This window comes from Anser anser (genome assembly GCF_964211835.1).
Source record: "Anser anser genome assembly, chromosome: 4".
In the NCBI taxonomy this organism is placed as follows: domain Eukaryota; kingdom Metazoa; phylum Chordata; class Aves; order Anseriformes; family Anatidae; genus Anser; species Anser anser.
The window spans coordinates 6,494,897-6,521,189 of NC_139724.1; the positions used below are offsets into that span (position 1 = coordinate 6,494,897).

The window sequence follows — 26,293 nt, forward strand, 5'->3', positions numbered from 1 at the left end:
TTTGAACCACAAAGTTCAGAGGCACCTGTTACAAGTTTTGGTTTTGTTGCAGCAAGCAAAATTACTTTCCTGTAGCATTTGATTCAAGTAGTTACAGGGAACATTGGGGCTTAGGGAATTCTTCAGAAGCATACATTACTTTCACAGCCATGACTAAGTCAAAGAATACAAGATGAAATAAAAACAAAAACAAAAAAACCTGTCTGATTCACAGAGCAAATGGAAATACAGGTCTCGTAGATGAGGTGGGGTGCCATATGCTGCCCTTCCCAGCTGCTTGTTTAGCCTCTGCACCTCAATTTATCTGCCTGCCAAACTAGCGCTGACATACATCAATGGAAAGGACACGTGGGCAGGGTCTCTGGCAATAACAAGTATTCCGACTTTACCTGCGGTGCATTACAAATGACCACTGCCAGTTTTCTACCATGGAAACATGTCTGTATCAGTTAATAAATAATCAGAAAAATGAATAAATGAACACTCTTCTTAGATTTGATTCAATCCAACTCTTCTTGATTGGTTCACTTTTTTCCTTGTTTCTCGACATGCATGCTACAAACAAAGCCAAAAGGTAATGAGGATTTTTCTCACGCTATACCAAAACAAGTAAAAGAAGCAGAATTAATATTGTAATGAAGTAATTGATTTATGAATATAAGTAATTATAGACCCACTAAATCTCCCATTCTATTGCTTCACTTAAAAAAAAAAAAAAAAAGCTATTTCTTACAACCTCTTTTGTAATGTTTTTTCAAAAATCAGAATAAACACCATCTCCTGCATTTGCCTTTGGAAATTTTCCATGCCCGGTGAATCTGTTTGCCAGACAATCTTTTCTACTAGTTAAAATTTTGCCTCTTTTCTCACTTTGTAGTTGGAAAGACCTCTACCCTCTCCAATTGCTTTGCCCAACAGCATATCACCGTGTGCTAGTTTTGCTTGTCTCTACCAACTGGGTTGAACAAAGAAAAGGAGTAATGGAGCATGAGGAATTCACTGTAAAATGGACAGGAACGGGTGACCAAACGCGCTGCAACTTCCTAGGGTTCTCAAGACAGTGATCCAAACACTAATGCCCTCTCCCCAACCTTAAGCAGCCACAGTTTGTGGTGTACTCAGTTTTGCAGCCTTTTCAGCCTGAAGTCTTATGAGGAGAGAGCCTGTTGTTTTACGGATTTTGAGGGAAATGGAGCTGTCTCTTGGTTTTTACATGTTTAAGAACTCTTACAGAATGGCACAAGTTGTGCAGACCTTGGGAAGTCTTGCAGATATATTAGACCAATTATTTATTTATTTCAGTTTCTAACAAATCTCAAGGTTTTGATTCCTACAGAAAACACACCCATGTAATTGGTTATTTTCTAAAAAGTCAAGAACCATGCCCTTGCAAACAGAAATAAACTGTGTTCAGTGATGATTTTTTTTTTAAATAATCAAACATGTCATGGATAATTATATATGTCAGCAAGCCATTCTCATTATTTTGCAACAGGTGAGCCAAACGTTAGTAGATTTGACAGTGGTTTACTCATTGAAATGTCTTTAATTGTCAACATGATAGATTTCAAGCTGTCATTGATGGTTGCTAACGTGTTGTCATTCAGAAATCAGCATTAAGCACTGAACTTCAAAGTAAGTCCTGCCGTTCAGTGATTACCACCTCCAGAAAACTTCCATTTTCAGATATTTACTTGCCATCAGTGTAACATAACTTGCAGCAACTGAAAGCTCGAGTCCCTAATCTCATTAATTCATAGACAGAGGCTACAGTAAACACAATCATAAAAAAAATAACTAAAATATCATAATCCAGGACTGTCACTCTGTTGTGATTTACAAGCTTGAAATAAATCAGCCGTGACCCACACTGTGCAATGTAGCAAGACTGTGAGATGAAACAGTGCACCATAAGGATTATAGAAGAAAACGGGAACAATGCCCATGCCCCCATATCCAACACACATAATGGGGAGGCTGCTGTGATAATACAGTACAGCAGTAGCCAGGGGAAGAATTCATGTCACAAACATTTTGATGTTTGGGTTAACCGACTCCGACAAAACAACCTGCATTCGGAAAGTAATGAGAAGTCTTCCCTTGTCACAAGGGAACAGTCTAGTGGTCTATGCTTTTGGCTGGATACACACAATAAAATGTTTGATTTGGTTTCCACAGGTTTCCTTTATGACCTGGCTTTAGCAAACAGAAAGGTAAAATCACCTTCCAGTTTTACGGCCCTAGCTGAGAGCACTACTTGAGCCACTGCTTCTATTTCCTTCTTTTTCTTTTGGGTGCTTGTAAAACATCGGTGACTTTATGTGGTATCACTTAATAGAAGACACTGTCTGTCTCCAAGAAAATTGTATACTGTCTCAGTGTCTGTTAGAGATGCACAGAGTAAGAATTCTAGATGAAGTTTATCTTCCCATCAGTATGTCTGCACATTTCTGTGCACACTGTCTGCACTAAGGCCAGTACATTGCTTCTCTCCAGAGACTTGATGGATAAAAAGAGGCTGAACATCTCTTCATTGTAGGCTAGATAGTGGCAGTAAGCCATTTGATGCCCAAAGGCTATTCAGAAGCTGCCAGAAATTATCTCACTAATGGTGAGCACTTGCTCACTTCTTAAAGAAGTTTCCACTGTCTCCAGTGGTGAAGACTTGTCCACTCACACCTGTGTATGATGAAAAACCATAGATAGAAAGCTTACGTGTTCCTTGAGCTTCATAAAAAGTGGCTCCTGTCCAGAAACATCCATTAAATCCATTGCAAGAAGAATACCACTTCCTCCTGGGGGAACTTAAATCCGTAAGGAAGCTAGGAAAACTCTTCCTTGTTTAGGCACAGACAACTCCACCAAGTCATGTGCAAATGCATACTTTATTTTTAGTGTTACTGTTGAGTAATATTAAAGTGCTGTGTACCACAGAGAATGAAACTGTCCGTTCTATCCAGCCTTCAGGCTTCCATACATACAGCTTCGTACTGTAGCCAACCTAACAGCTGGCAACAAGTGCATTTGGGATCTCTTTCCGCATGAAAATCAATGAACATCTGCAGTATAAAGAATCACTTGTGAGGTCTTAAAAAAAAAATCAGCTACCTGCAGACTCCCAGACTACTGAGAAAATATACCAGGAACATTTCTGGAGCAGAAATTAAAGACGAAAGTCAAAATTAATAAAAAGAAAAAGTTAACTAATATGCATGTAACCATATGTATATATATGAAATGAGAGATGCTTTTCTCATGGACTGCAGAATCATTCACCAGTAGAGATTTATTCTATCATAATTTTGTTCCCTCTTCTATAAAAGTTCTGATCCAATGTCAGTGTTTTCCATTGCATCAAGCAGCTGCCTCTCCCTAATAGAAATTTCATTACTTGTTTATAATAAAAAAGCCATCCGTGTCCCAAAGTTACCACAAAAATATTAATGATCTTTCTAGTTACTGCCAAAAAATTCAATGCAGCTTACATACACTTCTAGGTTGGTGTTTGTTTGAGATTCCTATGAGCATTTTCAGCCTTTTCCTAACTTAGATGAATACACAGTCCAGTTTGCAAGCTGAGATTGCCTTTCCTCCAAGCAGGGTTTTAACAAGAATCTCCTTACTCTTTAATAATATTTGTTTATCTAGTTCTCACCTATTCAAACAAAAAAAAGAATATTTGTGAAATCATTAATTTTAAAATGGCAACATTTTACATGTTCCTATTCCTCGTGTTGCAGAAAACCATACTGTTCTATCATTTTTTAAAAAGTAAGCATTAATAAATACACAAAATTTAAACACTTAAAATGCCTACATACAGACAAAATATTAATTTATGTTCAGTTATTTTTCCCCATTCATTGAAGAAGTTTTCTGCTTAAATTTAAAGTGGGACATGAGCCAGTAAAAATGAAGACAATTCCTTCTCCTTTGAATTTCTGTCAAAAGCAACGAGCTAGCCAAGCAATATTTTTGGTAAAATAATTCTTTCTTTTTTTTTTTTATGATTCTGATCATAATCAGATAGCATCACCTAACTATAATAAACAGAGCAGCAGGCTAGCATAATTGATACGAGGCATATTCAGCAGTGGTAATGATTCTTTTTCAAGACCAATTTATCATATTTCAAGTACCATCTCTCATGTTAATTTTACCCCATTTTTCCCATACATGAACAGTTTCCTCCATGTTTCCTTCATATCACAATTCCAAAGATAAGTTTTTCTAACCATTTCAGATTACAGTTGATCAAGTGTCTGCCTATTGGCTGCTCTCCTTAGTTATCTCAGTTACAGTGATACCTTCTTAACATGAAATCAGAGCCTATCTTTGTTGTGAAAAGGCTTTCCCTTCCTTCCTCAGCCCCAGAAGAGAAGGATCTTTTACTTTCTTTCATCTTTCCCTTGTTATTAGATTCTTTTATCCTCAAACTAGAGTCTTTGGATCTTTCTTAAACACCTCTACCACCTCCTTCCACTTTTTTTTTTTTTTTTTGCTTAGCTGGTGTAACTGCAGAGTGCTATCCCACCCTGGTTACTGGGGAGAGGTTTTACTATTAATAGCAAAACCCATAATTGTAATGCTGTCAGGAGGAACTAGATAGCATATTCTGAGCTAAATCAGCACATTTCTTCAAAGCACTGAATTGTATTGTATAGACATGTATTCAGTTGAATTTTGTACAGTACTTAGGACATAAGAATGTATCTCTAGACTAAAAATGAACAAAATTCCATTTTACTATTCTGCAAGGCAACTCTTTCCTAAAGAATCTGGATTCGTTAACCCCTGTTAAAAAACACCTCATTACCTTTTGTTTCAAAGTCAGGCCTTTCATTGGCTATTCTTCATGCATCTGTTCACTTCATTATGGCTGACTTGCATCAAAAAAAAATTTACTTGGACATTAGGACAAGCCTCTGTCATTGCCACAATGTATTGCCTTTAAATCTTTACTATCAGCTATCTTGAATGTGCCTTACTGTTAATAGTAAACAAATTACCTGAATAATGAGGAGTTCAAAGTATAGCTATGCCAGCAGGAAAAGGTGTAAAGCTGATAGATATGATAGCAGTATCTCGGCAATTTTGACTCTGAATGTGGAGCAGCTGTATAGAGCAGGACTCAGTAAGTAATAACAATAGCAGTAACAACAGAGCAGAACTGTGAAATTATGTGACTGTGTTAAAGGAGGAAGAAATACTCTACAAAAAAAATGAGAAGCTGAGTCCTACCTTATGCATGGCATCTGCAATGACAGAGGCTGCAGAGGACACAAAGGGAATTCTGTTCAACTTTCAGCTTGAAGGACAATTTGAGCAAACTACTCACTGTGCTTCTGTGAAAAAGTATTTCCCTATCTCGCCAGAGAATGCGTGCATGTGTGGAGACATTTGTCACAACCATTTTCCCAAGCTTTGCAAAGTGCTGGGAAGAGACGAGAAATGTGTAAGGGCTGAATGAGGGCAGGAGTCAACCTCCTAGAAACACCAGAAGCTCTTGAACAAGTTCTCAGGAGCTGACTTCACTTCGTTTGGCTTCAGAGTAACTCTTCTCTTGTTGCCCTTTGTGTAACACAGGAACAAGCCCATGACTGAAGTCTCACTCCTGGTTAAAAGAATTTTACAACTGAAAGTTGTTCAGGCCAGTTTGAGTCATTTAATAAGGATGAAGCATGGACAGCACAAGGCAGAACTGCCAGCAATGCCTAAGCCAGCACTGTACACTTTGCTGCAAAGATTATTACTAAAACCATGATGAAAGAGGAAACCTTTGCATGTTATGAAATGGGTATTTAGAACTACATGGTCAGTACTTATTCAAACTAGTAAAATCTTTATTCTTCAAGATATAAAAATATCACCTTTAATACCTGTGAAAATCACTAAAGCTCTGCAATTTTATAATTATGGATTTTCGTATTAGTACACACTCATTTTTCTTTTTGGCATCCATACCTTACACAGCCTACCTCCAAAAAACAGCATGAGACTAGAGAGACAGAAATTTTTGTTGAAATGTTGCTGCATCTCATATCAAAGTTTGTTATTTTTTATTTCAATATGTATATACAAGTATTGATTATTTTTACAACAGGCACTCTGAATGCACTACCAACCAGTCATCACTTTTCTTATGCAAGATGTCAGTAAACATTCTGATTTCTGTGTTGCAACTTTGAAAATTAGGTTTAGAAGTGATTTTTATACAAATTGAACCAAACTCAGATGTAAAGAATAAATAATACTTAATTTTGTCTACTGCTTCTACCTGAAATAACTATCGCCTCCTGAGATTGGCCTGATCACAATCACTGTATGTATCTTCCACCATAAGTTAAAGAAAAGGACTTGAATAAAACACTTCGTAAGATTTGATTCACACTCTGCTTTCATTTTTGGGCACCTGAAACTATAGTATTAAAGCAGAGGTCTTCTGTGTCATAACAGCTTCTTTTAGCTTTTGCTTAATAAATACATTGTTATGTTTCTACTTTAATCACATCTTGCAAATTAACTCTCAAGCAAATGAAGGGTGCTTTCTATGTATTATAAGTGACACGAACCCTGAAAAAGGTACTTGAGTTCTCTTACCTGGAAAAGCCCAGTTTAGAGACAAGCTCCTTAAAAATTATCCTTTATGTATTATAATGTAAAACCATAGGAATTCTGCTGCAGGACCAATGAAGATATATTATCTCCCACGGCCCAAAGAATCATTATAATTAACATGAAAATAATCTTTAAAAATAGCCTTTTACTAACTGGTACTGAACTTGCATAAACAGTATCTTCCTAAATACGCTGAATGCAACAGTGAATCGCAGACTCCAAACAGCCAGTAGATGTGTAGACTCTCATCTATACAAATACTGTCTTCAAAACTCATACAAAAGCATGAATGAAAGTTGTGAGTAAATGGCATTTTCTGAGGAAAAGGAACTCATTCTCATCCTTGGAAAATTTAAAAAACTTCTTCAATACAGAAACATTTCACAATGCTGAGGGCACTTCCAACTTCAGTTTTATCATAAAGGTAGAAAATACTTCTAAGATTTCCCTACATCTCAGCATCTGTTATCATTGGTCTCTCCTCAAAAATGTCTTTAGTTCATTTTGGCACAGAAAATCCAACAAACATTCTTGAGACAAGACTAATTCAACAATACAATCCGAGTTAATGCATTGCTGTATTACTTCTATATTCTGTGTATTGATTGTCATAAATTAAATGCATGTTCTTACAATAAACCCATGGTCTATAGAACTTAATCACATAGTAAAATAATAGTCTACTGTATTTTTGTGCTTCTTCTCTTTGCAACCCATAAAAGCAATCTTTTTTCTTGTATTATTTCTTGATATTATAGTGTTGCTGCTGAGCTGAGGTGACATCAAAAATCAATAGCAGAGTTACGTTAAAAAAGCCCTAAGGATGCATGTAAGGACCCAGTCACTCCTACAAGCAGTCTTAATTAACAAGGCTAAATTGATGTCAGCACAGTTCCTCAGGACAGTAATGATTACCCATATAATTGAGGACTTCCGACTCAGCAGCGTTAATAAAAGGGAAGTATACTGTGACATTTCTTTCTTTAAGGTGTTGTCTTTAATTTCATGCTTCTCTGGGCTCAATTCCTCAAAATTTGAGTTTCAGGGAGAGGGTATTTTATGTGAAGAACAAACTAAATTGCTATAAATGCTCATATTATTTATAAATTGGTACCATTTCCCTCAGAAACTCAAGTAAGTAGCACCTGGAATAGGTAAGCCTGCTGTTTTCTGTACTCTACCAGCCAACTCACCAAGACCACCGGACACTTGGAGTCTGACATCTGATGGTGACAAATATCCAGCCTAAACCGGCAGAAAATTTCTGTGCCATCAAAGGCTTCAGACTCTGAATCCTCATTCAAATCAATGAGTCACAACTTTTTGATGATTTCTTCCTAGACTGCAGTTCTTAATTAAGTCACGACACTGCTGTAATTATATTTTTGCGGTTACATGGTCATAGTTACCCACATTTTGCATTTATCCTGTTTCATTGTGCAATGTGTAGGAATAGTAAAATCGAAGAGAAGATGAATTGTATTTTCTGTCTTTAACCATTAAAAAAATTGGTCAGCCTTTTGTTTTACTGAGTCAACGGTCAAGTCCCAAGCAACAAATAACTTGGGTCATTCATTCACACTAAATGCTTAACTTAAATTTAAGCTACTGCTATTGCCAAAAAGGTATCTCCTACTTTTAAATACCCCTTCTGGCAGGAGTATTTCTGCAGGTGTCTTCTGAAGAGGTTATTAGAGAACTGATTAGATTTAAAAATAAAACGATTCTAGCAGATTCTTTTTTTTCCTTCAAAGACAAGACAAGATTGAATCATTGTGGAAAGATCAGTTCCATTACTGAGCAGGTGATGGAAGAGAGGCAAGAACAAAAGCCACGGAGCAGCAGATGCGGGGTTAAGTCCACTTTAGCACTGTTGTCAAAGCTCCAGTTGCAACCCCAGACCAATGGTGCCAGATGTCAGCCTGGGACAGCCATCTGGATCTTCTCACAGTTACACACTATGCTTCCACTACATCCCAGGGATCATCTCCCTCCAGATTTTTCTTCAGGTAAACAGCAACATTTTTGAGAGATGAGAGACTGAAAAAGAAAACTCTCAAACCTAAAACTGATGTTTTCTGTAGTCAGTCAGTTGAGACTGCTTTCTTTTTTTTATACTTATTAAAATTGTTCCTTCTGCGTATTTCTCACATCTTCTGTAAATGAATTCCTACTTCAGGGGTTACTTTCTTCATTTTCAGTTTGGCAAGCTTTTTTTACAGTAATCAGTGAAAAAGACAACAAGGAAGAAGGGAATACTTGCAAGTTACTTAATTCACTGAATGAGCAGCTACCCCTGCTGTGACCGTCATTCTGCAACTTTCTGGTCATGCATTTTTTCTTGAAAATCCATTTACTTTTTGAAATCAAAAGCTGGACTATTTTTAAAGCCAATTTGTTTTCTGCTAACAAATTCTGTTCATTTACCTGCCCCAAAGGTAGCCCTGCATATGTAAAGCCCTCTCTGGCTTGTAATCAGGTGCAACTATTAACTCTCCGTTCAGCATCTGGCATCTACAAGGATTATTATACAGCTATGAGTACAGTGATAAGAAAAAATACCAGGTTTAGACCACAGGCAGGACTCCACTGAGATAAAGAGTGACAGGCCAGGAGCTAGCAGTGGATAAATGGTAAAGCAGGTTGGGAAATGGGACTGGAATGGAGATCGCTGGATGAGTGGTACCACATGAGCGTAGTATCTCAGAAATAATAAATCCTCAAGACTGCAGGAGGAATTGGCAGGGACAGACAGAGTAGCTGAGCAATGTTAAGAGACTGGACAAAAGTTTTTTGAGTTCTTAGAGCACAATAAAATCTGTGTTAACAGGCACTGAGGCTTTGCACTCCCTTGAGTTAATGCGGCAATCCACTTCTGCTGCCATCAATCAGATAAAATGGATGTATGGTGCTCCCATCTAGCATCAAACAAGGCTGACATTGCACAGCCCGATCTAGATCGGCACTGTGCTGATACTGTAGTGGCAGACAGCTTAAAAACTATAGCATCATTTGCATATATACGCAGCATTTTCACAGGCCATTTGGCCTCTCAAATTCCATCCTATTTTCTTTGAAAAGCAGTTTGGAAGATGGTGACATTCCTGAATTCCTTTGAACAAACGTATTTGATACATTTCAGCACCCAACCGGGCCCGTGCCTGTGTTGGCTGTTTCCTTACATTCCTTCAGTAACTACTGTCCATGCTAAGACTTGGCCTGTTCCAGCTCCCTGCACATCCTGCCTATGTTTTCCTTCTCTGCTTCACAGCTTAGTTTCTGGATGACAGTCCCTAGAGAATCACAAATTTTTTTTATCTTCTATAACCTGATAGAAGTAATTACACTGCAGACTAATGCATGCTCAAGGAGTTGATGTTGCTACTTCACTATTCTGAATGAATACAGATACTTACAGCAAAGACCGATGTTCAGCAATTTGTCTGGGAAAAGATTCTCAGAAAGGAAAATGGGAAAGAGATTCCTGCAGACGTCTCATGCATAATGCACAGGAGAAAACGTTATAAAGAATAAATGATTTCCATAACTTTGTTATGACCAATTTTCAAGAAAAAGACATTTTCATAGACCGAAAGAGCAGTGAGTTCTTTCTTGCTCTTTTTCCAGAACTCCCAGGCAAGTAACAGTCTGAAAGACAGAACAAATACATTACCTTGACAAAAGTTTTTCCAAAACATGCTGTTTCCAAGCAAAGCAGTAAAAAGCCAAAACTAAGTTGCAATGCTGAATGATGAAAAAACAACTTCCACCAGGCTGTCAAAAGAGGTGAAATATTTAAGTCAAGGTTCTTAAGATAACGTCTGTTAATTATTATCAGATCTTCACATCTTCAGCACAGGAGATTTGATCTGCAATCAGGTTGAGTGCTCATCGTTCTAAGGGAAGGAAGTAGGAAACACGGGTGTGAGGCAACAGTGAAAAAAAGGCTCTGAGGTAAAACAAGAGACATGGCTTCTTTTCCTACAGGAAATTAACCCCTGATACTGTAAAAATGAAGCCTGCCTTTAGACTCAAAGTATAGAACAGGGCTAGAGGATTAGCAGAAGAGTCAGCATACACAGAACCTTCACTAACAAATGCTAACAATTATTTTGTTTCAACCAGTTGCTGCATCAAGCACTCCAGACAAAGGAGTAAAAGGTAATTAGAAAAGAGAAAAACAAAGAAAAACAAATACAAACCTCTTCCCTATAGACTACGGAAAAGCTTCTGGCAGAGAATCTGACAAAATTTCACATGAAATAATAGACCAAAACTAATAATTTCAAAGGAAAGATGCATCTTGAATGATGCACCTGTATCTACATATAGTAGATATAAGGTTAGTGACACCAGTTCTTGTCTGCATGTTGTAATATTAAAAAGCCCTTTTGTGAGTGATGCTTTTAATATGCTGTTCACTTTTCCTCTTTCCATCAGCAGGATCAAAGAAAGGTTAAAGGTATCAGGAGAAGAAAAATCTAGTATATATGATCAATCTATTTGCCAACTCCTAATCATCAAATTTAGAAGTGTTACAAATGTTGGATAGAAAACCTCTGCACTAGGTTCTTTAAAGAAAAAGCAATTTAAATAATCAGGAAACTCTGATATGCTTCCCAGAGTGTCACATTGTTTGGGCTCAGCTCTGTTGCAGGAATATAAGTATAAAGCTTGTCTTGGGGGTATATCATTCCTTTGTCCTTGGAAGGGACAACACTGAGTTATTAAAATACCTAAATAGATAATCCAAATTTGTAACTTGAATACATTTTTTTTTTTTTGGAGAAACACAAACCATATATTGGGATTTTTTTTCCCGTGTAAAACGTTGTAAATACTTAACTATGGATACTTTCTACAATTAAAATGTTCAGATTTTCTGAATTAAAGGTTAAGAATGTATTTTGTCTAATAGGCCTTGCTTTCACAGGGCTATTATTAAACACCATCTATTTGAGCATGATCCATATTGTCTGGTTTTGAGAGGGGTGGAGTCCAAGCTTTCTGATGCAATTTAAGACTTTTGAGGCAATACACTTAATATTTATCAGGCATTCTTTAATTAGAGTAGCAATTATTAAAATACACTCCAAAGTAAAACAAAGCTTAAGGCTCAAATGGAAAACATACAGATATAATCTGACACAAAAAGAATGCTTTATACATCAATACTTAAGCTGATATCCCACCTTAGTGTGCTTTAATTCTGTTTTTTGTACGTTTTAGTCCTTTAAGTTTTTAATCCACAGTCTTCTGACTTTTTTGTAAGTTAGTCATTTTATAACATTAGTTAAGTCATAAATCTTTTTTTTCAGTCTGGAATACCAGACCTGGCAAAAAGCTATGCCTGTAAGTCTTCTGGTGAATTATCTTTCAATAATTACTGATTTCATCAGATCTTGTTGGAAGGACTCCCATCTTTTCTAATGAGCAATGAAAAACCAGTAAGAACCGAAACAGGGCACTGCCACAGGAAAAAATGTCTCAACAGCTACCTAAACTATCAGTCATTTTAGCTCTTTATACAGCATCCAGGAGAGGCAAACAATGAACTACTGCCACAACAGAAATTAAGTTTAACCATACAGTTTGTCCTCTAGAGCTGCTGTGGCATGTGATGGAGCTCTGTTAACTGGTGGTCAGCACTGGGAGGAGTGCCCAGGCAAGGGTTCTTCCAGAATGCATGCCCATCAGCACCAGCTCCATGTTATCCTCCATCTAAATTCATGTAAAGAACACTTTAAAACAAAGATTACTTTGGCCAGAGCCTCTACTGGTGTATATGACCAACCTTGTAATACATATTTGGATATATGAGCACGTCATAATTTACGGGTGTAATACACACACGTACACACTACTCCTGAATTAGGGACTTGAAATATTTCCATTTTCATCTCTGCAATTTTTCCAGTAACACACTGGAGGAATTTGCCGTCATGTCACAGGCAAATGGATCAAAGTCACATTCATCAAAAAGTCTGCAAAGCCTATGCGAGAGTATTCCAAAATCTATTTTGTTCCACCTCCTAAGAAACAAACATTCAACATATATTCAGACAAAGCAGCTAAACACACTGCACTGGGGAAAACCTGAATAGCCTTATGTCTGTTAAAGTGAAAATTATACACAGCTGGGGAAAAAGAGTGGAAATACAAATAGTGATCAAAAATCAAAAAGAAATATTGGTCTGAAATACTGAAAATACTGAGATGGAATTAAGGACAGCCTTGAAAATGAGCAGGAAGAGAGAAGAACAAACAATACAAATCTAGTTCCCAAAAGACTTGATAAAATCTGAAATATTTATTGCCCTACAACAGAGAACATCTAATAGCCAGAGGGAAGTCATGGAGAGAGACAATCACTACGCTCAAAAAAATGTGAATAGTACAAGAACTGTTTCCTCTTTTCATGTCTGTGTTTGCCTCTTTTCATCAATTTCTCTTGATAGAAAGAAGATGGAACTTTTGACACATCTGGATATTTTCTTTTTAATTGAGCAGAGCAAATTTAAGCTAAACTTTTAGAGAAATACTATTGAATGACCATTCTGATCAAAATAACTTTCATAAATTTGTCATTTCACCTCTCACTCTAGAGTGACCAATTTTATTTTGCTTCAAAGTGTCTGAATTATAAGTGAATTCCACGAGAACAGTTTAAAACCACTGAGAATGTACAGGTTTTATAAAATTCTGTCATTAGAATTAATATAATAGGAATACAATTGTAAAGTAAAGGACTAGCCCAACAGTATCAAAATGTTGAAAGCAAAAGAACATGAGAACATGTTAGATAGATGATTTCTGAAATGTTCTGTTTAAAAAAAAAAAAAAAAGAGCCAAATCCTGAGCAGATTAAATACTAAATTAAGCCCATAGATCCATGTCTGTGTTTGTTTTTCCAGTCATGCAATTTACTAAGTTTTACGATTAGTTTTCTGACAATGTAATCGAGCCTCTCTGCTTCCCCACTTAACCGTCAGTTCCACCAGTATAATCTGCAAAAGCTTTGCTGCATAAAGAACCACTCATTGCTGATGCAACCAGAAAGAGCGGGATCTTTTTTGGTTTTACCAGAATAGAAAAGCTGGGTGCAGAATCCAAAGGTTCTGCTTTAACATTTTGCTACTGAAATACTGCTAGGCAGGCTGTGAAATACATGAGCAAGTTACCATAAGGTAAAAACTTGCCACGTGTCAGATGATCCATCTAGAATGTATGCCTTTGTGCATCTATTTAGCTTTCAGCAACAGAAAAATAGTTTAAATTAGATTCTCCTACAATGAAAAAGGCTAGAGCACTCTGTTGGTGATCCCTGAAGCATCACTGAAATGTGAAGATAAGCAGCATTCCATTGTGCAAGAAATTCCAGCAGTTTTCTGAAAAGAAAGCCTAATAAATTCTTTCTGCATCCCCACAGCTCCAGTAAAAAACAGAGGCTATTCATCAAGCCCCTCTGAATTAAATGTAATCAAACCTTCCTCCTTCATTATTATTTGAATTAATAACCAATAATTTTCCCTCTGTTTGTTGTACCTTCTTTGTTTTCCAATGGAAATAATTGAGATTTTATGCCTTCATTGAAGACCATTAAGACAGACTTGATGTCAGGAATGGTAAATTCTTATTTACAGACTGAAGACTCTTGCTGTTAAGCTGCTGTGAGGTCCCTATACTCCTTTGCTGCTTTTTAACACGAGTATCCAGAACTCCCGCATTTCAAACTAATGCTGCAACTTCCAAAAATACTCATGGGTACGTGAATTGATGCATAGGCGACTCATAATGCTACTTAAGCATTTTTACTTGGATCAGGAGTTTGCTTTTGAAACAAACCTCTTTGTCATTCCACTCCTACCAACCACTCCAGACGGTCTCCGTTTCATCTCCTGGAAGAGACGAACCCAAAGATGTGCTCCAATGATTAATGGACGTTCCTTCAACGGGACTAGATAAACCTACCCCAAAGTGCTACTTAAAAACAAAGTGTGAATGTCAGATGCACCAGCAACGTGCATGCACGTACAGATCTGCTCCTCTTGCTAACGCAGAGGAACTATGTCTGCTGAATGGCAGTCTGCTTCCTTAAAGCACTGACCACTATTGCCTTAAATTTCTTCTGTCTACAAAATTATCTATCATCTGGCCTTTGCATAAGTTATGCAACTGAAAATAACTTCACGTTCAGCTTATATACAATTTGCTGATAAATCCAGGCACTTTCTGGAAGAACTGTGCTCCTGACAAAGGAGTATTGAACAGCCATTTAGAAGTTTTGGACTGTGTATCTTTGTATCCAATTACAGTAAATCATATACCGCCTATGGGTATCTCACAGCAGTTTTACATGGCCTCATTTGAGGTGTTTATGGAGCCCAAAACATCAGATGGCAAATTAAATGTAGTTCAAGAGGATCAGAAAGATATTTGTAGCTTTTGAGAGTCAACTTTGTGGTGGAAAGGGTTTTTATTTCTATAGACAAATAAAGTTGTAGAAAAGTTGCAATTAAAAGGTTATTCAAGACAAATATCTATTCAAGGAAAAGCAGATTTTAGAGTCGCTACAGGCATAGTACTTTGAAATATTTTACAGATTAGACGAATATTGCCAGGGATTCAGGCAAACAGACCACAAAATCTTCTCCTGAAAAATGTTTTTTTTTTTTAAAAAACGTACACTGAAAACTCTTCATAGTACATAGCAAATAATGAGCTTCCTGGTCCAGCATGTGAACGTTACATACTGGCTTTTGAAGCCAGGGATGAATGCTATCCCCCCAAAAAATAATTCTACTAACATGAAACACTTAATTACATTATGCTGATCTCTACTTAGTTTTTAATATTAAAATGCCAAACCAAGTCATTTGCAGATATTTCCCATGTCATTTTGATAAGTAAGGCGCATTTTGCTGTAACGTCAGCTGGTTTTGACTCACTTAACAGGTTTACGGTAAGAGTTACTACAGGTGTCAGTGACAGTTAAATCAAATGTTCCAACATTAGCAAAAGCAAATTTTCTTTCTGAAAGAAAATAATGTTGCCTTTATTATCCACATTTTTCATTTCATACCACAAGACTGTGACCTGATTAACAAAAGTAACACTTTCTACATCCAACCTAGTGCTTCAGAACCAGTTGTCACCAGTGCAATGGCAACAGAGAGCAGGAGGAGCTCTCCAGAGCCCTTTTTTGTCTGCACGGAGAATGGCTGAGGAAGGAAATGCATTTCCGCAATGGTGTCACGCTAAACTTCAACATGGGGTTGGCTGGAAAGATTCACAAACAAAACACCTTATTCCATCACACGTTCAGAGGAACTCAAAAGATGTTTTTCCCCTCACTTAGCTAATGGAAATTTGTGTTTTGCAATGTAACCATATTCTGACACCTGTTTTACAACTATGTGTAGTTCCACCTCCCTGTGATAAAAATAATTAAAGGCTAGAGCAAAGAAAAGAACAGGGAGGCTAAGCTGGCTGCCTGGGCCATAACTCACCTTGCAGGCAAATCCTGGACCAGAGCATCTATATGCTGTCCCCCCCACAACGTCCATAGATTTGGTGAAGGAACATGCAACGCAGGGTACTTTGAATTGAGAAATCAGAAGGAAAGTCATACCCCCTTTTCAGTTTATTTTACGGCTTGTAAAAGTACTAGAAGCAGCTAGATTTGCCTTTCATGCACCCATACTTTCGTTACTTTTACTTGCCATGCCACACCTAAGACGAGATAACATGACTAAAATGGGGAACCAGGTTCTCCAGATTTTGTCAGCTCCCCTTCTCGCTTGGAGCACAACAAATAATAACCACTTCTGAAGAAAGAGAAGCTCTCAGAATCACAAAAGACAAGCAATCAGCTGTAAAGAATTGCAATAAAACTTTTGAGGTTTATCCTTCCTATGAAACCATACAAAAGAAATAAATCTGCCTCTAACTGGAAGAGATAAAATCTACTATGCATCCAAGACTTTATGCAAACTGATTCATTTCTGTGAGCCAGAAAACAACAAACACACACATTCTGAATAGTTATTCCACCACCAGAAACTATTCCACTGGGACAAATACTATTGATAAAAGCACTCTCTTCAAATCTGCAAAACCATAAATACATTTATCCCCCTGTTGAGCAGCAGTTATAAAGTTTGATCCTGTCATTAAATACCTTCTGCTGGCACTTCCTCTCCTCTTCTTCCAGAGATACCACCTCAAAAAGTAAAATAGACCTGGAATATGCATGGTACCCCTTATTCCTTACAGTCTCCTCTGCCTCCCTTGCTCTCCATTTATTAGAACAAAATGCAAAATAGAACTACAACGGCAACATTTTTTTTCCTCATTAACCAAGACCTCAGGTCTTCATTCTAGCTTTTGGGATTTGACAAAATTCTTTTCTGCCTATCTGGAAATGGCAGATATTAAACTAGTCATGCATTTAATCCAGGCAGGAAGTATCCTGATAATGTGCTTGCTGGTCTCATAGCATCTTCATAAGGAGTGGAGCATTCCCAACTCTGATTGATTTTAGTAGAAACTGAAGATGGAACACAAGTATTAAAAAGTGTTTATTTGGAATTTCATAGCTGTCACAGCTGCAGACTTTTATGAGCTTTGAAATTGCCTCAGTGTTCATTCACCTACAGCAAAAGACTGAACTGGTGACAGACAAATCTCAGACTTGTGATAGCATTTACCAGATACTGAAGATCAAAAGAACCACAAGCTGAACATAGAGTAAGTAGGGTCTAAAAAGAAAAAAAGTAAATGCACATGTAGTACATTTGGGAAATATGTAGCATCGCACTGGTGTTCTTACACAGGTATTAAGAAATCTTAGGAAATTACTAGGATTGGCATATTCAGGTTCTGCTCTTGTGCCCTCAAAATCTTTAAACAGATCTGTGATAAAACAGAGTTGCCAAGGTGAACATCTGATCTCTGTTGGCTCCTCACTCCATTTTCACTTCTAAACTGTGAAAATATTTGAGAGTTGCCAGCCCTGTTCATCAGTGTATAATACCTGAAAAGCAGCACAGTCTAAAAGCAGTCTGTTGCAAGAACTACTTGCTTCCCCCAAAAAGAGTCCTTGGCAGGAGGTTCATCATTGCCTCTGCGGTTTGAAACACATCCACCTCCACAGCCAGGTGATCTGCTCCAAAACCTTTCAACAGAGCACCTGTTGTTGCAAAACTGTACTTCAGCCTCATGAAAATAGAGATCATCTTCAGATAACATGGTCACATCACACAAAAAGCATCCTCACGTCACCCTCACAAATAACAAAGAAGCGCCTCTGTAGACACACCTTTATAGGATTCCGCGAGTGCGAGATCTGGCCACAATCCAGCTAAAATCCAATCTGCATCTAGCTAAAGTTTGCAAGGTTCTAGGTAGAACATAAACATAATGCAACTTCTTGTTTGTAGTACATTAAAATTCCAGCAAATTTCCACTTAGTTATAACCAAGCCAACATAATGACAATCTGCCTTTCCTCTCCCATGCAAAGTATGGTTTCTATCACAAAAAAAAAAAAAAAATCTGCTGTTACACTGTATTGCCAATAATTATCTTACAGTCACCAAATAGGAATACTTACTCTGATAAAGTGCCTCTGACCACTTTAAGACGGCATCTCTTCAACAGCTTCCTCTGCACTCTCGGACAGTATGGCCATGTTTAGCAACATCCATCTCAAACATCTGTGGGAGCAGTCCTACCAGCCCATCTACCACCATTAACCATTGCTACTGACAAACAACCGTCAGCTTCCATACAACTTAGCCATCTGTAAACACAGAAGGCTTCGTAATGAACCAGCCTTCAGGTTAGAACAGTATTTTCTGATGATTTTATTCAACATTTTATCTTCCTTTTGTCTTATGTGTGATGCTCTCATTAATTATGCTTGTACTTAATATATCCATCTAAAATTGTATATTCTTTTAAATTTACAAGCTATCATTAGTCTGTTTCGATTTTAAGGAGCACACGATGCAAGAGTTATCCTAGCCTTTCTCATCAGAATCTTTTCCGCTCAATTCTCTTAGTGACTTGTGGCTTTGTCCACCTTAACAGAAAGTAAGACTCCAACACCTAGTTATAAAGGCAGTTTATCTACTAATCTTTTATTAAATAGAGGCTGGAAGTTGAATTATTTTAACAAATTAAGCTTACTGTCAGTAGGAAGCATTCCTGCCTATACTACTAAAAACACTCACAATGACCTGTTAAACTGCAACAATAAATCATGTAACACAACGCTATTCATAATCATTAAGCTTTGTAGGGGAAGTTATTATGCAAGATGAAAATCGGTGCTGTTCTGGACTTCCCCTAAGCTACTGTAAGATCTGTCCCACCCAATGAAAATGCTAGGAAAATAAACAATAGCGCACAGTACATTTGGGGGTGTGGGATTTGACATATACCAATAAGTAGTCCTTAAGACACAAAGTTTTGTTTTAAACAGGCAATTTCAGTACTAATCAAAAGCCTCTGCTTCTGAGAATTTGACTAAGGGGGCTGCGAACAACAGAGCAAACATCAGCTTGTCTGTTCTAGCACCTGCTATTTGTAGGCTGGGAAACAACCAGAAGGTCTATCCCTCCACAAGCATTTCAGGCAAGGGTTGATAAAGATGATGACTTCAGATTTCACCACTTGAGCTGGCAAACTAAGAACTACTTACAACCGTGCTTCTGTCATGAGCTCTCAAGAACAGTGGAGTATTTGTGTCCCTCACAGTCGAACACTTCAGCACCACCTTTCTTCATCATGGAAAGCGGCAACAAGAAATGGCATTCCCTTTGACTTCCCGCCGAGGCGATCGGCTCTGAGGCAGATGCGTTCTGCAGCAGAGCAGGGGATCGAGGCGGGCAGGGCTTTTTTTTTTTTTTTAGGCCTTTTTCTCCGGCATCGAAGCCACTCGAGGCACCAGAGGGAGCCGGCAGGCCTCGCGAGGGCGGCTGACGAGGTCCAGGCGGAGCCAGCAGCGGCGGGCTGTTTACATCGGGCGCCGCCGCCATTTTGCAGCCACTTGCCGCGGCGGCCCACAACCTGGCGGTATAACAGCAGGCCCTAGGGAGCGCCGCAAACGGGACCGGCTTGGCAGTTCGCGCAGGCAGTTCAAACGGAGCAAGGAGGATCCTCTCCTCTGGGAACTCTGCCTCTTAAAACTTATAATTTTAGCAAGGAAGCTACCGTAGAGAGTACTAGCGAGCCTGCTGATTTGCCATGGCTGCACCCCAGCGGAAGGCTTTTACCAACTTTTTTTTTTGATACTGTGATCATTTTAAGGCCATTCGACCTGTGCTCTAACATTTTCATTTCATCATAAAGCCTCCTCCTCAAATCCTGAGTTTATTAATATTCATTTTTGTGTAAGAGACTTTGAAATTGAGTAACACATGAAACTACACTTTTTTTTTTTTTTTTATCTGTGTGCAAGTAATAACTGGAAACCCCTACTGGATGAAATGATTTTGGTGTGGGTTTAGGGATTTGTTGGTTTGTTTTCCTACATAAAACTGCATTTGAAGCTGTCTTCAGAATCAACAGCCTGCAGTCACCCAGTACTCTCCAGAGATTTCACAGAAGATGAAGAGGGACTAATTTCTTTCTGTGCTTTCATGACCAAGTTATTATGTAGAGGTATGAAAAGTTAGTGCAGAAAGCTTCTTCAGTCATCCTCCAGTTCAGAAGCTTAGTAAGATATTATTTAATACAATCTTACTGGTAATTCTTAACACTGAAATTATTCATAATTTGCCCTAATATTAGAAATGGGCACACTTCAAAGGAACAAAAGATTAGTTCAGACAAGCACAGAAAATCTGGAAGACCAAGCAGCCACCTTGGAGTTGGAAAACCTTTGAATGTGCTGCCTGAAAATACTTTGTGCCCCTGTACTCGGCTCTGGTGAGGCCGCACCTTGAGTACTGTGTTCAGTTTTGGGCCCCTCGCTACAGGAAGGACATGGAGGTGCTCGAGCGAGTCCAGAGAAGGGCGACCAAGCTGGTGAGGGGTCTGGAGAACAAGTCTTACGAGGAGCGGCTGAGGGAGCTGGGCTTCTTCAGCCTGGAGAAGAGGAGGCTCAGGGGCGACCTTATCGCTCTCTACAGTTACCTGAAAGGAGGCTGTAGAGAGGTGGGGGTTGGTCTGTTCTCCCACGTGCCTGGTGACAGGACGAGGGGGAATGGGCGAAAGTTGCGACAGGGGAGTTTTAGGTTGGATGTTAGGAAGTACTTCTTTACCGAAAGGGTTATTAAGCATTGGAACGGGCTGCCCAGGGAGGTGGTGGAGTCACCATCCCTGGAGGTCTTTAAAAGACGTTTAGATGTAGAGCTTAGCGATATGGTTTAGTGGAGTACTTAGTGTTAGGTCGGAGGTTGGACTCGATGATCTTGAGGTCTCTTCCAACCTAGAAATCTGTGATACCAAGAAAAGTGTGGAGACCCAGACAGAGGCCCCACACAAATACACAAGGAAGACTGTCGCCAAGAAAAATGTGGAGACCTAGACAGAGGTCCCACAGAAACATGCAAATGCACAGGTCTCTGGCTGCAGCGAGTGCCAGAGCCTGGCCCTTGCAGTGCAGGGCGACAGAGACAACACCTGTGTCAAGATCGACCAGGTGAATTATTTACTCAGCCTAGTGGCTGACCTGAAGGAGGAGGTGGAGAGGCTGAGGAGCATTAGGGAGTGTGAGAGGGAGATAGATTGGTGGAGCCAAGTCCCTGCCAGCCCTGAGGCTTAGGCAGCCAGCTGAGGCTTCTGGAGAAGCACATCACCTGCTACTGCCTTGCAAACTGGTAATAGTGATAGGACAAGGGGGAATGGTTTTAAACTAAGACAGGGGAGATTTAGGTTAGATATCACGAGGAAGTTTCTCACTCAGAGGGTGGTGAGGCACTGGAACAGGTTGCCCAGAGAGGCTGTGGATGCCCCATCCCTAGAGGCTTTCAAGGCCAGGCTGGATGTGGCTCTGGGCAGCCTGCTCTAGTGGTTGGCAACCCTGCCCAGAGCAGGGGGGTTGAAACTAGATGATCTTTAAGGTCCTTTTCAACCCAGGCCATTCTGTGATTCATCTAGAGAGCTGCGAGAAAATATTCCTTAGGTGTTTTGTAGATCTGTAATATGATTAGTCTTTCACTTTCCTATAAGTTAGCAGCAATTAAATAGTCATCCCGATACTAAAGTCTGACATGTTGTCGAGGATATTAGCCAGCACCTGCTATCATGGAGCTGTTATTCATTTGTTTACAGATTCAGACAGAGCATGTTACATTAGTGACTCACATTTGAAGATTTATGTGCAATCACAAGGATCACGGACCTGTTTAAATAAGAACTATACTCATCACAAAACATCCACTTATGTGCCATAAGATGTAATATTTCATTGAGCAATAGCCATTTTATTATTTTTTCCTCTCCATAGAAAGATTCATATTCAAGCACACTTCGTTACACCTTGGTTTGAAGTAGATGGCTGTTCTTAATGCACAATGGAACTATGCTATTTTAAATATCTGGCCAAGCTTTCATCCCTCCTTCAGCCTCCAAAAATGAAAAGTGTGAAATCTCCTAGACAACGTCACTCAGATTGCCTCAAAGAAAATAATTTATGCCCACAAAGTCAGCAACCATGAGAAGGAAGTGTAACCTTTTTTGACAGAGCAGGAACAAGCAAACAAACAAGCATTCCCAAAAAAAGTATTCCCAAAAAAGCATTCCCAAAAATCTTAAAAAAATGCACAGGTTCACATAGTTTAAAAACATGAGCTAATAGTAGGATTTTTAGTCTTGACTAAAATCGTGTTTTTTGTTTCAGTTTTCATACATGCATTCATCTGACAAATTTTCCAAACACTAATTACGTGTCCCAGAAGAATTCCTCCTATGCTCATCATTCTTGCAAAGGGCTTTGGGGCTTCACTTGTGAAAACTGTTACTTTGCCAACTTTGCATTCGACAGCAAAGCTCCCAATATGTTTGTATTTGCCAGAATGTTAGTTGCCTTGTTACCCAGCTGGACCTTTTGGATGGAGGCACTTTTTAGGCTGCCCAAAGTTTTAATTACTGTGGTACTGCTAATTCAATTACTGAATCCCTATGCACTCCACAAAACCAAGTTCAGTTCTCGCAGCTGTATTCTATTTATCTTCAGATAACCTTTTGTCTGGATTATTATTTCCATTTTGCAACTCCCTGTGTTATGTTACTTTTCCTTCCCATTCCAGTCACTTTCCAACCTATTATCAGGTATTATCAACCTATTATCAACCTATATCAGGTATTATACTGGTATTGCTACTCTCACTTACAAACACTACAGAAATAAAATATACTTATTCTCCCACTGTGATCGGTGTTTATTTTCTAGTGTTAATTACCAATATGGTATTTCAAGGACATCTTTAGGGGATGACAGTCAGATGGCTAGGCCTTTCTATACAAATGAGTTGTCTCAAAATTCAACACCATTGAATGCTGAACTGTATGCATATTTATGTATCTGTATATACATATATGCATATGTACGTATAATCAGTTGACATAGATAATTAGCTCATCGTGCACAGAAGTCTTCTCAGCAGAGGCTACAAGAACGAAAAGCCAAACAAGCAAACCTCAACTACCACTAGAAACCATGAAGCTTAGCATTATACATCAGTCGATTATCTTGTGACTTTACTAGACAGCTAAACGAGGCTTCCTTTTATGTACTATTACCTAAATCCTGTATTAATGAAAAATTAGGTAATAAATTACCTAAATCCTGTATTAATGAAATTTAATGAATTTCTGATCTGTCTTTTGAATGAGCATTGGAATCCTACTGCACTATTACTCCAAGATACTACCTACTACATTGCTACTTTCAAGTAACTAACTGCTTCATTCCCTCAAAGAAATGAAGGATTCCTGCCCTCACACACCGGATCAACATTGCACTAACGTACAGTTTGAGTGTTGAAACTACAGTTCACACAGAATATAAATTGCACTGGAGTCTTGTGTCAGCATTCTGCTCCATAGCAATTTTCATGCATATTTCACATGTACAATCTGTGTTTTGACTTTCCTGTTAGAACAGAACTCACAGAAGATAATACCCTCTTCACAAAGTAATTTGCAATTATCCCAAACAGAATCAATGTTTCTACTAAAAGATTATAACAGAATAAACCAAATATTACTTCATTCCATTAGAACATTACTTCCATTAAGATATTTACTAACACTCAACATGTGGGAATATAACATAGGCCAAGTCACTAGAACATATCTGAATGATTACTTCAATCATAAGCTCAGTTCACAGGCCTGATAGCTTCTGGCTAAAAGTTCCTTTTCACTACATCCCTTTGTCCATAATTTAATTCAGTCAATATTTATTGCTGCGCTTCCATGAGAGAAAATAATGTACACTACATCAACAAAATTTGTAGCAAGTAAGTTTATTAGCATGGATCGCGACTGGAGTTAGTAAATTGTCTTGCTATATTTTCCACAAAATAATGTTCTGCAATGTAGGAGAGAAGTGGTCTTCACTCTTAGCTACTAATTTGCGAGGTTTAATCACTACCTGTTCTTCTGTTGGCTGATCTGTGAAAACTGTAGGTAGAACAAAAACACACCTTCTTCACTCAAATGAAGTCACACAACATACCTGCCAGTGTCTTTACAACACGGCTATATATTTAGCATGCAGCAGCAGCCTACTTCGATTCAGAATCACTTCTCATAATTTGGAGGTCTTGGAGGAACAGGAACATGTTGGCACTCCAGGAACTGAAGGGTTTGGCCTTTCTCCCTACTTTAAAGAGAGAGAAAGACAGAGAGACTAAGTGTCTGTTCCTGAAATGCATGCTGAGACCTCTGCAATGCAGCTGTCAGGCAGTTTTTCACTTTGACAACTGACACAACACCTTGTATAAAATCAGGTTTATCATTTCCCTGTGTTGTCCAGTGAAGTAAAACTAATTACCTGAACTGGTATTTTAATGTTTCTCCTGTACTTTCAGATAGACTTTGAATATCCCCATTCAATTGCTGCTTTATATAGCATTCCTTTCTGACCGGATGTTTTTATTCCAGTAATTCGTAAAGCACCTATAAAAGAGCTGACCGTATGTCCTGGAGAAGCAGCAAGACTGCCACCCTACAACCAGACTCTAATGCTTGAACAGTAAGGTGACAAGCACCATTTCTACCTACAAAACTTGAACAGGGACACACAGCCCACTGCCAAAGCCAAAGGTTAGAAATGTTTTCATTCAAATGAAGCAGGGCTAGTGGGAGAGCTTAGTGGGTCTAAGCTCTCTTCTCCGTAATAACAGTCAAGGGGTAAAAGGGAAGTAAGGGGGAAAAGATTAATTCTTCTTTTTCAAAATCTCCTGCAGCCTACTGGCCAGTTTCTGTATACTCTGCAGAGAACTCACGCCTAACAAAAGGTTAAAAAGAGACTGAAAGACATATGAAGTCATACAAAACAGATTATGCATTCACATCCAAATGAAACAAAAGAAAAACCAAAAGCCTTATACGATTCTTATCATTACCTAATAACCATTTTGCTTCAGTTTTTAATAGCTTAGTGGAATCTACAATGAGACAGGTAGCTACCCAGTGGGTAGCAGGCAACAGGACCTTGAGAAAGAAAAGGGAATCCATGGGTGGGACCCCAAGGCTCAAACTTTAATAATTCCTTCTGCCTCAGAGTTCCTTCCTGTCTTAGAGCAAGCCACATCGTATCTGTGAGCCTCTCCTTTCTGCTTCTTACACCACTTAACTACGGTTAAACTTTTAGGGGCTGCAAAAAGTTGTTATTCTTTGAAGAATATTAAGTATTTAGATGGAGGGGATACCTGGCTAGATTTAGGGAAATGATCAGGTATCAGAGGTCAGAGTGAGCACAGCACTGTAACTGGAGCGGGGCTGTAAGAGGAGTGAAGGTAGCTGCCCAGTGTAGTCGAAAGCTGCTTGAAGAACACTCCTGGAAGGAACACGGCCTGTGGCCGGGGGCTCCTGGCCTAAAGGTCAGCCCAGGGCTTGAGCTACTAATAAAGAAAAAGTGCTAAGCTAGAAGGTGACTGGAAAAGTGCTCTCAAAGGAAATGGGGACTGCAGAAACAGATAACCCACCCCTGGAAGTGTTCAAGGCCAGGCTGGATGGGGCTTTGGGCAACCTGGTCTGGTGGGAGGTGTCCCTGCCCATGGCAGGGGGTTGGAATTGGATGGTCTTTAAGGTCCCTTCAAACCCAAACCATTCTGTGATTTTATAATACTGGTTCAGACTACGACCTTTTGCTTTTAAATAAAATGGCTGTCACAGATGAGGCTATATAACAAAAAATAATAAAGGGGGTTAACATTCAACTCTCTTGGCCTGTAAAATAACAACTGCCCAGACTCAATAGCCAGCATCTTGTCAATCATGCTCTTCAGCCAGTGTCCAAATGATAATGCTCTATCTACCATTTGTGAACATGGAAACTTGTCTGCTCTGTGATGCAAGTGTCAGATCTTTTTCCACTACTCTTCAGTTTGGTGTAGCCTGTTTAAAGCACTTGTACTGAAACATCCCACTGGATGGTTTGGGGTTAAGTATGTGAAATTCATGACTGAAGACTCTGAATTCATTTTGTGTTCACT

At 38.8% G+C, this 26,293-nt stretch overlaps 1 long non-coding RNA gene across 16 annotated transcripts in view; it reads right to left on the bottom strand.

Moving 5' to 3' along the window:
- LOC310899314 overlaps positions 1-26,293 on the bottom strand; it is a 284,820-nt gene that overhangs the window by 234,482 nt on the left and 24,045 nt on the right. For 14 of the 16 annotated variants that reach the window (XR_014584170.1, XR_014584171.1, XR_014584172.1 and 11 more), the window contains exon 3: positions 19,324-24,456. The exons of 1 other annotated variant lie outside the window; for it this stretch is intronic. This is a non-coding gene — a long non-coding RNA (uncharacterized lncRNA). The remainder of the gene's footprint in view (positions 1-19,323; positions 24,457-26,293) is intronic. One more of the 16 variants, XR_014584182.1, reaches the window with a different exon arrangement.